Source organism: Plectropomus leopardus, chromosome 13, assembly GCF_026936395.1.
Source record: "Plectropomus leopardus strain MGB_pleo_1.0 chromosome 13, ASM2693639v1, whole genome shotgun sequence".
In the NCBI taxonomy this organism is placed as follows: domain Eukaryota; kingdom Metazoa; phylum Chordata; class Actinopteri; order Perciformes; family Serranidae; genus Plectropomus; species Plectropomus leopardus.
Window position 1 is genome coordinate 34,532,563 of NC_142188.1, and position 15,034 is coordinate 34,547,596.

The window sequence follows — 15,034 nt, forward strand, 5'->3', positions numbered from 1 at the left end:
TGTCAGTGGACTTTCATGTCGAAATGTTACATTTTAGGTATCTTTTTGCATGCTCTTTATATTCTGGGATACTGTGATATTAACCAATGCACATGGTGGGACACCACAACGTCAACAATCACACGGCACGACCGGTTAGGATTAGGGGAAGAAGGCACATTGTAAGGTGTAGAAAAAAATACATCACAGTCAAATAAGAAGTCAACACTAGACTCTCACATGAAAGGTTGGGTTTATTGGACCAGTCCACCATCCTTCCTGCCCGCCCTAAAGATGCACTTGTGGTCCTTCCATTATGTTGTAACCGGCATTGTTTTAACCTGACCATCCCTCCGCGTTTCATTTGCACACAACAAGTTCCATCCCACTATGTTCTAAAGTAACACCATCCATGTGCATAACAAGAGACACAGCAGCTGCTGGCGTACAATAACACTGTGACCGGGTCTGTCTCGCTGCATCCAGCAGTGTTCCATGCGCATATGAAAGGTACCTTTTGGTGTTGTGGTCTTACACCAAAAACAGTGACAGAGCGGCACTATATTGCGATTTCAGAATAAGATTGGGCTGCTCAAACATGCACACACACACACACACACACACACACACACACACATTCAGACAGTTGTCTGTTATATGTGGGAGATGCCAACATGAAACTGTGACACAGCAAATAAAATTCAATATGAATTTGATGCTGCTGCTACGACTAGTACTAAAACTAATAATAACTGAATAGCCTACATCAGTGGGAAAAAAAGGACAAATGTTGTCTTGACCTTGGCAAAGGCATCTGCTATATTGGCGAATGGCACAACCCCATCAACCAACCTGGTTAACAAAGCAAAAATATTATTATTAGGGCCCGATCAACGAATGGTGCGAGGACCTTCTTGAAACTGAGGGAATTATTATTAGTAGTATTATTATTATTAGGGCCCAAGCACTGAACAGCACGAGGACCCCCTGAAACTGAAGGAATTATTATTAGGGCCCGAGCATCGAACGGTGCCAGGACCCTCTTGAAACTGAAGGAATGAGGCCGAGAAGTTACATGTTTTGCTACGATACATAAAGTAGTTTTTAACTCAGTTGTACAAGATCCAATCTGCATCAAACTTCACGTTTGATGAGAGTCCCGCCCTGACACTTTTATGCAATTGTTAGAGCGCCACCTTTGGCGCAGGAAAGACAAAGCTTTACAATAAGAGGTCCAGCTCCTAGCAGGTTGACTTGATTGATCTCAAAACTATGCAAAAAAATCATTAAGATGTTGGTGATGCTTGAAAATGAATATTGTGAGTTTTTGTCAAATGGCATTCACGCGATGCCACAGCGAATTTCGATGTTTCGACATGACATCAAAAACTGTCATAACTTGACCCCAGATGGTCAGATCTTAACAAAATGTCACACATTTGATGAGAGTCCAGGCCTGAAGACACCTGCAGTGGAATTTTGAATTACAGTCATAGTCATTTCCCCTAGAGCAGGTTAACCCCAGCGACCTCATATTTAGTCATTATACTGCAAAGACTTTAATGATACACCACAAAAAAATCACAAAAAAATATTTTTGTGATTTTACCACATGCTGTTGTCATGGTAACACACTATTCGCCTTAAAATAGACAGCACTTTTTGAGGGGCAAGGCATGCACGAATAATCACCGAATTTTTTTAGATCCATCAGAAAATAAAATGTGATATCTGATATGATTTTTTTAAATTGATGTACCAAAAAAGCTCTCCAGCGCCCCCTACAAAAATTTCAGTGAAGCCGCCCCTGTGGACCTTTAAACCTAGAGCAATGAAATTTGGGAAATATGTGTACAAGACCAAGACCTACAAAAAAGCCTCTTGGAGCATGCCCTAAACCAACAATCACACATGCTGGTTGCTTCCCTTTTTCTTCAGCAGGTCTTTCAGCTACAGCTTTGACTCTACCTCACACACACATACACACACAGAGATAGATAGAGAGAGAGAGAGAGAGGGAGAGAGAGAGTCATAGAAAGACAGAGTCAGAGTTTGCTCTTACTCCATTGTAAAACTACTCTCAGTATTCAAGGAACAGTGTTGCAGAAAAGTGGACAGTGGTGCAGTCAGTCAGAATGTTTTTACAGTAGGCAACATTGAAATACATACTGTTATGTTAAAAACAATGGCCTTTTCTTCCAGCAAACAACGAAAGACACATTTAGGTACTTACATAGATTATCAGGAAATAGGAGAAATATACTGTCATTTTTTTCCAATGTTTGTTGCTGTGAGTTAGCCCACAACAACATTGTAAGTGGCAGATCACAATGCACACACACGCAACACGCACACACACACACACCTGTTAAAGTGACTTAGGTCATCTCCAGCCTTAGCACTACATGAAGGAAGTACTGATTCACTGTTGCGCGCAGTGTTGCACTTTTTCTCAGAGAGACACGGTCACATCAGTCAGCGTCAAGCTTGTAGACCCGACGTGCGTGGAAGTGCAAGGGCCCATTCATCGCTTTCAGATTTAATTATTATTATTGTTATTATTATTATTATTTTTATCTCAAATGAATTGCCTTTTTGAGGGCTTCAGCATATTCAAAAAGTCATGAAACTTTGCAGACTTATCAGGTCTGGTGAAAAATTTTATATTTTAATGGTCTCGTGCATGGGTGGGAGGAAATGTATCAGTTGCGCCCCCTACTGATTTTCAACAAAGCAGCCCCTGCAACATGTTTTACCTATAGCTGTAAAACTTTTGACACCTGTGCAACACTCCAGTACCTACAAAAAAGTCTCTTGGGGCCATATCGTGAAACCAACAGGAACTCAGCCATTTTGATTCAAAAGTTGTAATTTTGGTGTATTTTTGGCCATTTTCAGAGGTCGTAATCTTGAGAACTTGTCCTAGAGCTTTCATCAGATTGACTTCAAATGTTATGGCTACCTTCGTAAGAGCTTTGACAGCAAAAGTTATTCAGATCATGAGTTTTCATCAAACCGTGTGATCTGTATGAAGCATCTAATTTGCATGTTCTGCCATGAACCAGGAAGTAAACAGGAAGTGTTATGTAACTCTTCTATAAATGGTCCAATATGACCCAAACTTCACATGTTTGATAGAAGTCCCGTCTGTAACACATCTATATGACAATTTTAAGCAATAATGAGAGCGCCAACTTTTGGCACAGGAAAAGCAAAGTTTTACAGTAAGATGTCCAGCTCCAAGCAGGTTGACTCGATTGATCTCAAAATGGTCTCAAAAAATCTTTAGGACATTGATGATGCTTGAAAATGAATATTGAGAGTTTTTGTTGAAAGGCATTACCGAAGTTGGATGGACAATTTCGATGTTTCAACATCAAAAACTGTTGTAACATCGCCCCAGATGGTCAGAACTTTTCAAAATTTCACAGATTTGATAAGAGTCCAGGCCTGAAGACATCTAGAGTGCAATTTTGAATCTTACTCATAGCGCCAACTATTGGTAGCAGGAAGTTACTTTTTTTACTCTTTGATTTTTCCCCTGTAGCAGGTTAACTTAATTGACCTCATATCCAATTATAATACTTTAAAGACCTTCATGATGCACAGAAATTATACTTTTGAGTTTTCATCAAACACTGTTGCCAAAGCTACGCATTATTCGCCATAAAACTGGAAGCACTTTTTGTGAGGCAAGCCATGCACCAAAACTCACCAAACTTAGCACACACATCAGAAGTCCTAAAATGTGATATTTGATATGATTTTTTTGCACTGATGTGCCAAAATGGCTCTGTAGCGCCCCCTACAGATTTCAACAAAGCAGCCCCTGCAGTACGTTTCACCTAGAGCTACAAAACTTGGGAGGCATGTGCAACAGCCCAAGACCTACAAAAAAACCTCTTACCCTCAACCCAACAGGAAGTCAGCCATTTTGAATTGAATGTGCAATTTTGGCATATTTTTGGCCATTTTCAGGGCTTGCAATGTTTCGATCTTCTCCTACAGATTTCATCCGATTGACTTCACAATTTAAAAATCCTCTCAGAAGGCCTGGGACATCAAAAGTTATTACATTTGTGAATTTTCATCAAATTGTGTAGTTGTTACTGGGCCAATCATATCCATTATATCCTTTATAACTCTGAGGGACATGGTTCAATCTTCACCAAACTTCACATGTTTGATGATTGTCTTGCCCTGAACACATCTACATGACAACCATTACCATTACTTTTAGCGCCCCCTACTGGCAACATGAAATGTCATGGAAATTACACGCTTTCTTCTTTGATGGAATGCTCCTACAGATTGTATACGACTGACTTCAAATCTGGTGTCTAAACCTTTAAGACCTTAATAATGCCTCCCTCTGAAGTATAGGTTTTCCATGAACGCTGTTGCCATGGAGACCCAGTGCTGGCCACCAAAAAGGAAGTTGTTGTAACTTCACTTTACATCAAGCAATTGGCCCCAGATTTCACAGTTGTGGTCAGGCTGCAGCCATTAACATGTCCTTTAATATGATACTCACTGAGCCACCTACTGTGTCACCATGTGAAATATCTCCCTCAAGGGTTCAAAGTCTCTACATACTTTTTCCAAGTTTCACTGAAATGGATGATTGCATCACTCAGTATCTTTGACCTGCATGTGGGGTGCGAGGGCCAGTTCATCACTTCTTGCAGCTTGAAATATTATTATTATTATCATTCTCTTTTCTAATAAAAGGTGTGCTTATACCAAGCCAAGGAATGACTCATCAGTTGATAATATAATATTTAAAGAAAGGGGTGTGGAAGTACTCAGATTCCACAATAAATATACAGCCACCTAACACCAGACGTTGTTCACATTTAGGCACTCTCATACTGTACTTCTCTGTGCACCCCTAATAATTTTGAAAAACATAAATGAACCACAACATAAATTTAAAGTTAATTGTGCATTAACTCAATTAACATTTACTTTAACAATATACAAATTATATTCATTATTATGTGAAATACATTTTTTAAATTCAGTTTTTGTTTCTACATCTGTTTATTTCACATTTTGTAGTTTTAACATCACTGCTTTGATTTCAGTCTGACAGCAGAAAAAGACTTGATATCAGAAGTGTTTCCGATCTGGTGTAAAGAAGCACCAGTTGAGCTTGGCTAATGTCCTTTCTCTTAACAGGCAGAAACCTGGTAGGCACTAACAGGCCAGTGACACTGGTGTGTGACCAGAATGATGAGCTGACAGATGGAGATTAAGAAATGAACAGCCATTTTTGGGTTCAGAGCTCATGGTAGCCTTCGTGTTAGGAACCCAGAGGAAGGCAGTCTCTGATGGAGGACACACCTGCACAGGGATATGAGCGGCAATAATATGGGCCAAACGATAAAACAGCCAGTCAGGTTAGGTTTCACAGTAAACCTACACCACAGCTCCATTTTTGTGCCTGCAGCACTAAATATAAACACAGACAGCTGAGGTGGGCAGGACCCAATGCTCCCTGGGGTTAAGCTTGTGATTTATGCCAGAGAAACACCAGCTAAGCCTTTAATTGGGGGTCACTGCTGGCACCAGGACTTTATAGAGAAACTGTTCCCACACTAGCTTTATTAACACAGAGATACAGCTGTGCTGGGCCTCGTGTTTTCAGTCCTCCTAATCTTTATAAGATCGCTCAATACTGACAGAACATGTTCATTAAAACTTTTACTTCTTACATGGTCACATTAATGAGACAGCAACAAGTATGGCAGCAGACAGTCAAATAGTGGCCATTAATGTGCGGTGGTGTGCACAAATGATGAAATCCTTAGATTTCCTGGACTTAACAGTCAGCTTAAGCCATCAAATTCTTATTATCTCTTACATGACAATCCTAAATGCTTGTGTGATCGCAAACCTGTTGAGTTTAGATTTCAAGAATTTTCATTTTCATTCCATCACCTGAGCTGACAGATAACAGACACAGCAGGTTTTTGTGCGACTGCATTCATGACTTAAGTAGCATCTGGTAATGAAACTCGGAGGGAGAGCACAGACAGTGTGTGGAGAAATGATAAAAGAAAAGAATAACATGGGAAAAATAAAGACCCCCCAGTCATTACACAAGGAGTAATTCTTTAAAAAAAAAGGGGTTAACACGTGTGGATTTGAAGATAAAACTCATTATGTTGGCTGTATGTCCTCAGGCAGATCGTTCCAAACACAGTAGCTAATAGCAGCTTAGTTCTCAGACATGTGCTGAAATGACACCACAAGGCCATTTAACATTAGAAAATCAATTATTATTATATGTAGACTATTTTACACACATATATATATACATATATATAAAATCTTGTGAAAATATTCTATTCGATCTATTCTATCCTCTTTTATTATTATTATTTTTTTTTTTTCAGTATTTTCTTTTTGCATTGCCAGAGTATGGCAATATATATACGTTTACAGCAATGAGAATTTGCAGTTTAGAAACTAATCCAGAATGGTGGAACGAGCTTGGAAGACTCTGAAAGATGCTGTTATAGGTGCGTTGCAGTTACAAGTGCATCTTGTGAATGCAGCTTCGCTTGGCATCAATTTTTAAATATGCAACCAATGCTGTGTGGAGAGGCAAGCCCAACCCAAACTAATTGGTAAGGCTCCACCTCTGGCATCAGCTCCTTCCTCTCCACCAAAGAGGTAATTTGTGTTCCTACAGCCATTCTGCAATGCCAGGGGTCAGTACGTCTGGGTCTACACCCCTGCTTGCCGCCCACCACACATGCATCCGACCCTGAGGACTATCCTTCGATGTGGTGGGCTAACAGGGTGCTGGCTCCATGTAACTCCAGGCTGACCTGACAAGGTCCCATGGACCAAGGTTCTGCAACCAGACACTCAACAGCTAGCAGCCTTCTAGGTCTGGATTCATGGGGTGGCCCTGTTTCCCCATACTAGGCAAGATGCTCAAGTCCAATTTAGCCGTTTCATCAGGGTCTTCTTTAATCACTCTGGGTCTGCGTCCACCTCTCGAACCATGTGGCCTTGGTAGACCCTACTAACCCAGAAGAGCAGGTAAATGAGACAACAGAGAAGGTCAACTCTCCAGCTATGGGTCTCTAAGACAAAGGAAGGTGAGCTATTCTGAAGCAAAAGGCAGATGAGCTTACAGTGTCCACAGGAGACAAACAAACACCAGACAGTACTCTACTGCGGTACTGTGAAAGTGCACGCAGGAAATGTCAATGAGCAGACAGCGGATCCAACACCTGGCAAGCACACAGGAGGAATGAACAGAGCATAGAGGAGCAGGCAGAAGGAAGGTCAGGCCAGGTGAGTAGTGGAGGAGCCAGCAATTAGGGTAAGTAATCTTGGTGACACACATACTAAGATTGTGTATGCTGCCACATTCAATTCAGTTTTATTTATAAAGACCATAATCATAAAATACAGTTTGCCTCAGAGGGCTTTACAGCATATGATATCCCTCTGCCCTTAGACCCTCACAAATTGTCTAAGGAAAAACTCCCCCAAAAAAACCCTGTAATGGGGGGAAAAAATGGTAGAAACCTCAGGAAGAGCAACTGAAGAGGGATCCTTCTTCCAGGATGGACAGACGTGCACTGACAAAAAAGAAAGAGAAAGAGACAGAGAAAGCGAGAGGGGGAGAGATGCACAGCAATAATGGCAACAATGGCATATCATAGTGATAGACTTAAAATTACTAAATGCACTCTATGATAGTATGTGATGTTATGTGCAAATATTGTGGGTGTTGATAAGTGGCCCATGCGTATATTAATAGTGGTGCATGATGAATAATAATGGCAGCAGAAGGTTGCCCCAAGCAGGATCATGGCATCTGCGCACCCAAGGCCCATGACACAGGCGCAGCCTTAGACAGGACCACAGCAACAGCACAACCAAGACCACAATCCAGGCGAGCCAGGGGGTACAGCCAAAACTACGAAACACGGGAGCATGGATGCTTCAGGGAGGCAACGGTGTTAGTGTAATGCAGTGAATGCAAAAAGACAAGAGCGTTTCCAGATAGAGGCAGCAAGACAAAGAAAAAGGAGCTCAGTGTATCATAGAAAGTCCCCCGGCAGACTAAACCTATGTAAGCCATAGGGGCTGGTCCAGGCAACCTGAGCCAGCCCTAATTATAGGCATTATCAAAGAGGAAGGTCTTTAGTCTACCCTTAAAAGTGGAGACGGTGTCCACTTCCCTGATTGAAACTGGAAGATGGTTCCATAAAAGAGGAGCGTGGTAACTGAAAGCTATGGCTCCCATCCTACATTTGGAGACTTTGGGAACTACAAGTAACTCTGTGTTTTCAAAGCGCAGTGCTCTTGAGGGTTGACAGGGAACTATGAGCTGTAACAGAAAGGCGGAGCACGTCCATTCAGAGCTTTTTAGGTAAGGACACATAGTGAATCACACAGCTCAGGTGAGCAGCAGCAGATGAACCGACAAACTCACATTACAGAGGCGTTGGGGAAACATACCTCAGTGCCGAGGAGAATGTGCAAAAAGACACCAGGGACATGTTATCATCCCTACTTATCACATGGTCACATCTTCACAGAAAAATGGTTAACCCCTAACATCCCGGATCAAGTTATTGCACTGGATGGATGGACCTTGTTGGGAGCCATAGGGAAACAAGACTTTGATGCAAATTAAAAAAAAAATACACTGCAGGAATAAAATTACAAAGTAACCAGATGGATTTTTTTTATTGCAGCCGATGATTTTAATCACCTCATCTTTCAACTCCAAAGATATAGCAGGATTAAGGACAAATGAAATTTCGTTTTTTAAATGTTTTTTTACACTTTGTTTAAAAAATGACTAATAAATCTACCTTCTATCTTCAACAGAGACGCAGAGCTTGTGGCCGGGGACAGAAGGCTGAGGAGTTTCTGGGCAGGCAGGAAAGCAGGTGAGTTGGAGACAGGCAAAGTCGGAAACAAGGAATAAATCCAAGAGTAAGTGCTGGAAAGTTCTGCATGGAAATGGCGAATAACGATCTGACAGCTCATATGTGTGGAACTGGCATTTAAATTCAGGTTTAATTGCCTGCTTTGTTTTACTTTTACAGAAACGGTTTTAATTTTTATAATATTTTTATGTACAACTCCCATTATGTCTGGATAACTGGTCTGGAGGAAGCTCAGAGAAGCATGCAGATTGACTCTGCTCCCTGCTCTCAGTGCTGGGTTGTCATGGCTTTATTCGCATGCTTGAACCTGGAAGTTCAGTGCAGTTGAGAGGTGATGGAGGAAGTGTGGGATGTGAAGTGACGCTGCAGATGGTAAAAGTGAGGGGGAGGCGGAACAGGGAGCATTAGGCTGGTATTTCGATGAACCCTGCCAGGCCAAACTGTTTCTGGACACAGCTGAGTGGCTCTTCAGTTGCAATGCTAACACAGGCTCTTTCATGTTTTCTCAGCTGACAGTAGGTCGCAGGCCAGCATTCAGACCACTTTGTGTTTTAATAGCTTAAATATTTACTGGCAGAGAAGGGCTGAAAGAATCTGCTGGGCTCAGAGAGGAAAAATGATAATAAACTAGATCCTATCTGTTAATTAAGATTTGATGTGAACAGGGGCATTTCCTGGGTTCAGGGACTTTTGGGGCTTTTCCCAGTCCTCTGTAGTAGGGTATCTTATTTTTATGGCCTCTGGAATCTTACATTTAAAGTATATGTCACAATCATTGAGAAATATAAACTTGTACCTCATAAAGTGTTGTTTAACTTCTTTCCAGATTTATTATGAATTGTGATGTTAAACATAGGCCTGTTCTCACTCTGAATTTGTCAAATAATGCCTTTCGACCAGTGCTTTTAAGTGTGACACCAACTGTTGTTGTCTCTTTCTATGTATTTCTTCAACTTATACCCCGGTACACAAGGAACTAGACAGAGACAGGTTCAGGTCTCAGTGCAGTCGTGCTGGTTTAATCATTCCCGTTACACAAGTGTGTCCTCTGGTGACTATCACGTGTGATGTCTACCCCTTAACAACAGATGGCAGCATAAGGCCATAAATCACAATATATGACATACTCCTCCCTACGTAATAAACAAGCCGCACCTATAAAAATTAGGAATGCCAGTTATAATAAAGTGAACAGCACTGCATATAAACACAACCAAGTCCCACCAGTAGAAAATGAATTGCACGTTACTGTATAACTGCAACCAAAACTGTGAAATTTCCGTGAAAGTAACATATAATCATAAAACATATCTTAAGCATATAACCATGCCATAATTGTCATGTCTAGGAAATTATATTGATTTGCTTTTTGTCTTGTCCTTATGTTATCTCGTGATTTCCTGTTTTATTTTGATATTCTAACTCTCCTCTCGTTTCAGGTGACTTACTTCCTCCCTTTGTGTGTTTCCCCGCTAGTGTGATAGTTGGCCCCGCCCCTAATTGTCTCCACGTGTTTCCCTTAATATCTTAATATCTTGTCTAGTCACGTTTTGATTTTTGCTCTCTCCTGCTCCATAGTCAGGTCAAGTATTTTGTTTGTCACTTTGTTAGATCTTTGTTTTCTTTTCTAGTGGTTTTGCCTCGATTGAGTGATTTATGTTTTGTCAATTTTTGCTGCCTCGTTTGAGTGATTTTTAGTTTTTTGCCTTCCCTCTGCGAGAGTCTGATTTGGTTGCCTTTTTCCTTAATAAATCCTTTGTTTGTTACTTTGGTCTCTTGTGTCGTGCATTTGGGTTCATCTCCAAGTTCGTTTTTTTTAGTACAAACTGGCCAGCATGAACCCAGCTGACTCAGAGAATATGAAGGCTGCCATTCACTCTCAAGGCACCCACCTCAATCAACAGGAGGATCAGATGTCCTCTCTGAGTCACGGAGTCAAGGAGATGGCAAAATGTCAGGAGGATTTCCAAGCCGCTATGATCAGCCAAGTGAACCTGCTATCGGCTCAGGTCCAACAAGTCCTCACACAGCTCACGAAGGACCCCAGACTTCGTATGGAAGCATCGCCTCCTCCGACGGCTGTAGGAACACAGCCGGTTCTGGGTTCCCATGTTCCAGCTCCTCACCTCACTCCACTGGAAAAATTCTCTGGTGAGTCTGGGGAATGCAGAGCGTTTATTGTTGACTGTGAAATGCATTATGAACATCTACCAGCAGCTTTTCCCACTGAACGATCGAAAGTGGCATTCACGATTTCCCATCTCACTGGGAGTGCGAGGGCATGGGCAACCACGGAGTGGTCCCGTGGTTCGGCGATCTGCCAGTGACTCAAAGACTTCATCAACGCTCTGAGGAGGGCATTTGACCCATTCTCCTCAGATCAGGAAAAGGCATGAGAGCTGAGCATCATCAAGAATGGTATGGACTCTGTTTGTGATTATGCCATCCGGTTCTGCACCCTAGCTATGGATAGCTGTTGGAATGCCACAGCCCTGTATGATGATTTCCTTAAAGGATTATCAGATAAACTTCAAGATTTGTTAGTGCCACTTGACCTGCCAACTGATCTACACTCTCTGATAGCTCTTGCTATGAGAACTGATAGCCGTTTACAGGAACGGAAACGAGACTGGACCCCAACGGCAGTTCCAAGTATGATCGCCACAGGAGCCACTCTGTGGTTTCCGCACCCAGCTGGTCAAGTTCCTTGCATGTTCCGTCACAGGCTCTTCGGAAGAAGGTTTTTCCGGAGGAAGAGGGGGAGCCCATGGAGTTGGGACGAGCCAAGGTGGACCCAAAGGAGTGCCGTCAGCACTTGCAGGAAAGGAGATGTTTTAACTGTGGACAACATGGACATCTCCTTGCCGCATGTCCAGTAAAAGGGCAGATTCGCCAGCAAATGGGAGGGTACTGATGAGTCATCTCTCCTCTGCGGATTTTCCTCCCCGATCACTAACCAAGATCAAGGTAAAGCATCATGACACTGTTATTCCACTCGGGGTACTCATTGATTCAGGAGCTGGTTAAAACTTCATAGACTGGGAATTGGCCGAAAAACTCAATGTGAAGACAGAAGTGTTAACTAAGCCTTTAGATGCAGGTGTTATCAATGGGGGATTCATATTTAAAGTGATTCACAAGACTGAACCTATTGAAGTGTTGATTGATAATCATTGTGAATCTATGTGTTTTTACTTGTATCGTTCCTCCCTGCATCCCGTCATTCTGGGTTATCCATGGTTAAGGGAACATAATCCTCACATTGACTGGGGAAATGGGAGGTTTTTGAGCTGGACAGAAGAATACGAAAACCAGTGTTTAGTGACAAACCAAGAGACGAGTACGAAAATTGCTTGTAACACTGTGTCTGCCACTTCCGACACAGAGTCCAAAACCCCTGACTTGACTTCTGTACCTAGCTGCTACCATGATCTCGGTGACGTTTTTTGCAAGCATAAGGCCATGTCTCTTCCCCCCCACAGGCCTTACGATTGCCCCATAGACTTAATTCCAGGGGGCCCCATACCCAAGGGTAGGCTATATTCTATCTCAGGCCCTGAGAAGCAGGCTATAATGGACTATATTGACTCCTCCCTAAAAGCTGGACTTATCCGCCCTTCTTCATCTCCCACACGGGCAGGTTTTTTCTTTGTGGGAAGAAAGATGGGTCCCTCAGGCCATGCATTTACTACTCACCTCTAAACGACATTACCATTAAAAACTGTTACCCCCTACCACTCATATTCTCAGCTTTTGATCAACTGCAACGGGCGAAGATTTTCACCAAACTGGACTTAAGGAATGCTTATGACTTGGTTCACATCGGAGAGGGGGACGAATGAAAGACGGGTTTCAACACTCCTAGTGGCCACTATGAATATCTTGTTATGCCTTTTGGGTTAACTAACGCTTCTGCTGTTTTCCAAGCTATGATTAATGGTGTACTCAGAGACTTTTTGAACCGTTTTGTTTACGTGTACCTAGATGATATTCTGATATTTTCCCCTGATCCAGACTTCTATGTGTGCCACTTTCACCAGGTTCTCCAGCGGCTGCTGGAGAATCATCTGTATATTAAAGCTGAAAAGAGCGTGTTTCATGCCGACACCGTATCTTTTCTGGGCTTCGTCATAGCCCCTGGAAAGATACAAATGGACCTGGCTAAAGTTAGCACTGTGGCTCAGTGGCCCACACCTGATAGCCACAAGAGGGTCCAGCAATTCTTAAGATTTGCTAACTTCTACAGGCGGTTTATCAGAAACTTCAGCACCATAGCTGCTCCCCTTCATGCCCTCATGTCACCTCAGACTCCTTTCCAGTGGTCCCCTCAAGCTGAAAACGCTTTCCAGCACCTCAAGGAATGCTTCATGACGGCACCCATCCTCACGGTTCCCGATCTTGCCCAGCAGTTCGTGGTGGAGGTGGATGGGGTAACCGTGAGTTGTTGGCAGTCAAGGTAGCTCTGGAGGAATGGAGACATTGGCTGTAGGGTGCTTAGCATTCATTCATTGTGTGGACGGATCATAAAAATCTGGAATATATTCGTGGGGCTAAAAGACTAAACTCACATCAGGCCAGGTGGACGCTGTTTTTTAATTTGTTTTAATTTTGTCCTCTCTTACAGGCCGGGGTCTCAGAACACTAAGCCCGGTGCCTTGTCACATCCGTTTGACTCCGAGCCGACTGCCAAGAAACCTGAACCTACCACTGCATCATGTGGTAGGCGCAGTGACTTGGTAAATAGAATCTGAGGTGAAGCGAGCCAATGGTGAGAACCCAACACCTAGTGGATGCCCAGAAAATCGCTTGTTTGTTTCTGTTGCTATGCATCCACAGGTGATCCATTGGGCTCACACCTCGCTGCTCACCTGCCATATGGGGGTCAAGAGAATGGTGCAAGCCATTTCCCAAAGGTTTTGGTGGCCCGCCATGGAGCGGGAGGCTCGGGAATATGTGGAAGCATGCTCCATCTGAGCCCGCAACAAGACCTCCTCCAGAGCTCAGATGGGACTGTTGCAGCCGCTTCCCGTTCCTACTCGTCCTGGCCGAGATTTTACTGGACTTCGTCAAGGGGCTCCAGGTCTCTGCAGGTAACACCACTGTTCTCACAGTGGTGGACAGATTCTCTAAGATGGCACATTTCATTGCTTTGCCTAAATTGCCATCCGCCAAAGAAACGGCGGGTGTTATGATGACTCAAGTGTTTCGTATCCATGGGTTTCCTGAGGATAATGTTTCTGACCAGGGGCCCCAGTTAATTTCCCAGTTCTGGAAGGAGTTCTGCAAGCTCAACGGCGCCACTGTCAGTCTCACCTCTGGGTACCACCCAGAATCGAATGGCCAGACTGAGCATCTCAACCAAGAGCTTGAGACCTGCCTTCGGTGTTTGGTGTCCCAGCGTCCAGCCTGCTGGAGCGAGAATCTGGTGTGGGTGGAATACACCCATAACTCGCTTCCCACATTGGCCATGGGCATGTCACCATTCCAGTGTGTCTTCGGTTACCAGCCCCCGGTTTTCTCAGAGACGGAGAAGGAGGCCACAGTCCCATCCACTTACTCCCATGGTCCGGCGATGCCGCCACATCTGGGCAGCCGCCCGCAAGGTCCTCCTGTGAAGCAAAGATCGCATGAAGAGGGTTGCTGAACGGAGGCGCCGACCTGCTCCGGCGTACCAGCCAGGCCAGAAGGTCTGGCTCTCGACGGCTCTCTCCATGTACTCTCCCGGAAATTGGTTCCATGGTTTGTGGGTCCTTTTCCTGTATCCAAGGTCATCGGTCCCTCCTCTGTTCATCTGCATCTGCCTTGGACCCTGAGAGTCCATCCCACCTTTCATGTCAGCTGGGTGAAACCAATCAAGGAGAGTCCCTTGGTTTCCACTGCCGCGCCCCCTCCACCCCCCGGGTGATTGATGGGGGTCCTGTTTACTCTGTGCGGCAGCTTCTGGCTGTGCACAACAGGGTCCAGGGCAGGCAGTTTTTGGTGGACTGGGAGGGACATTCTTGGGTTCCTGCCAGTCTCCCTTTGTCCTGTGCCAGTTCGTCATGTCCTTTGAGTCAGAGAACCAGCACCATTTCCAAGCTCTTAATATCTTGTCTAGTCACGTTTTGATTTTTGCTCACTCCTGCTCC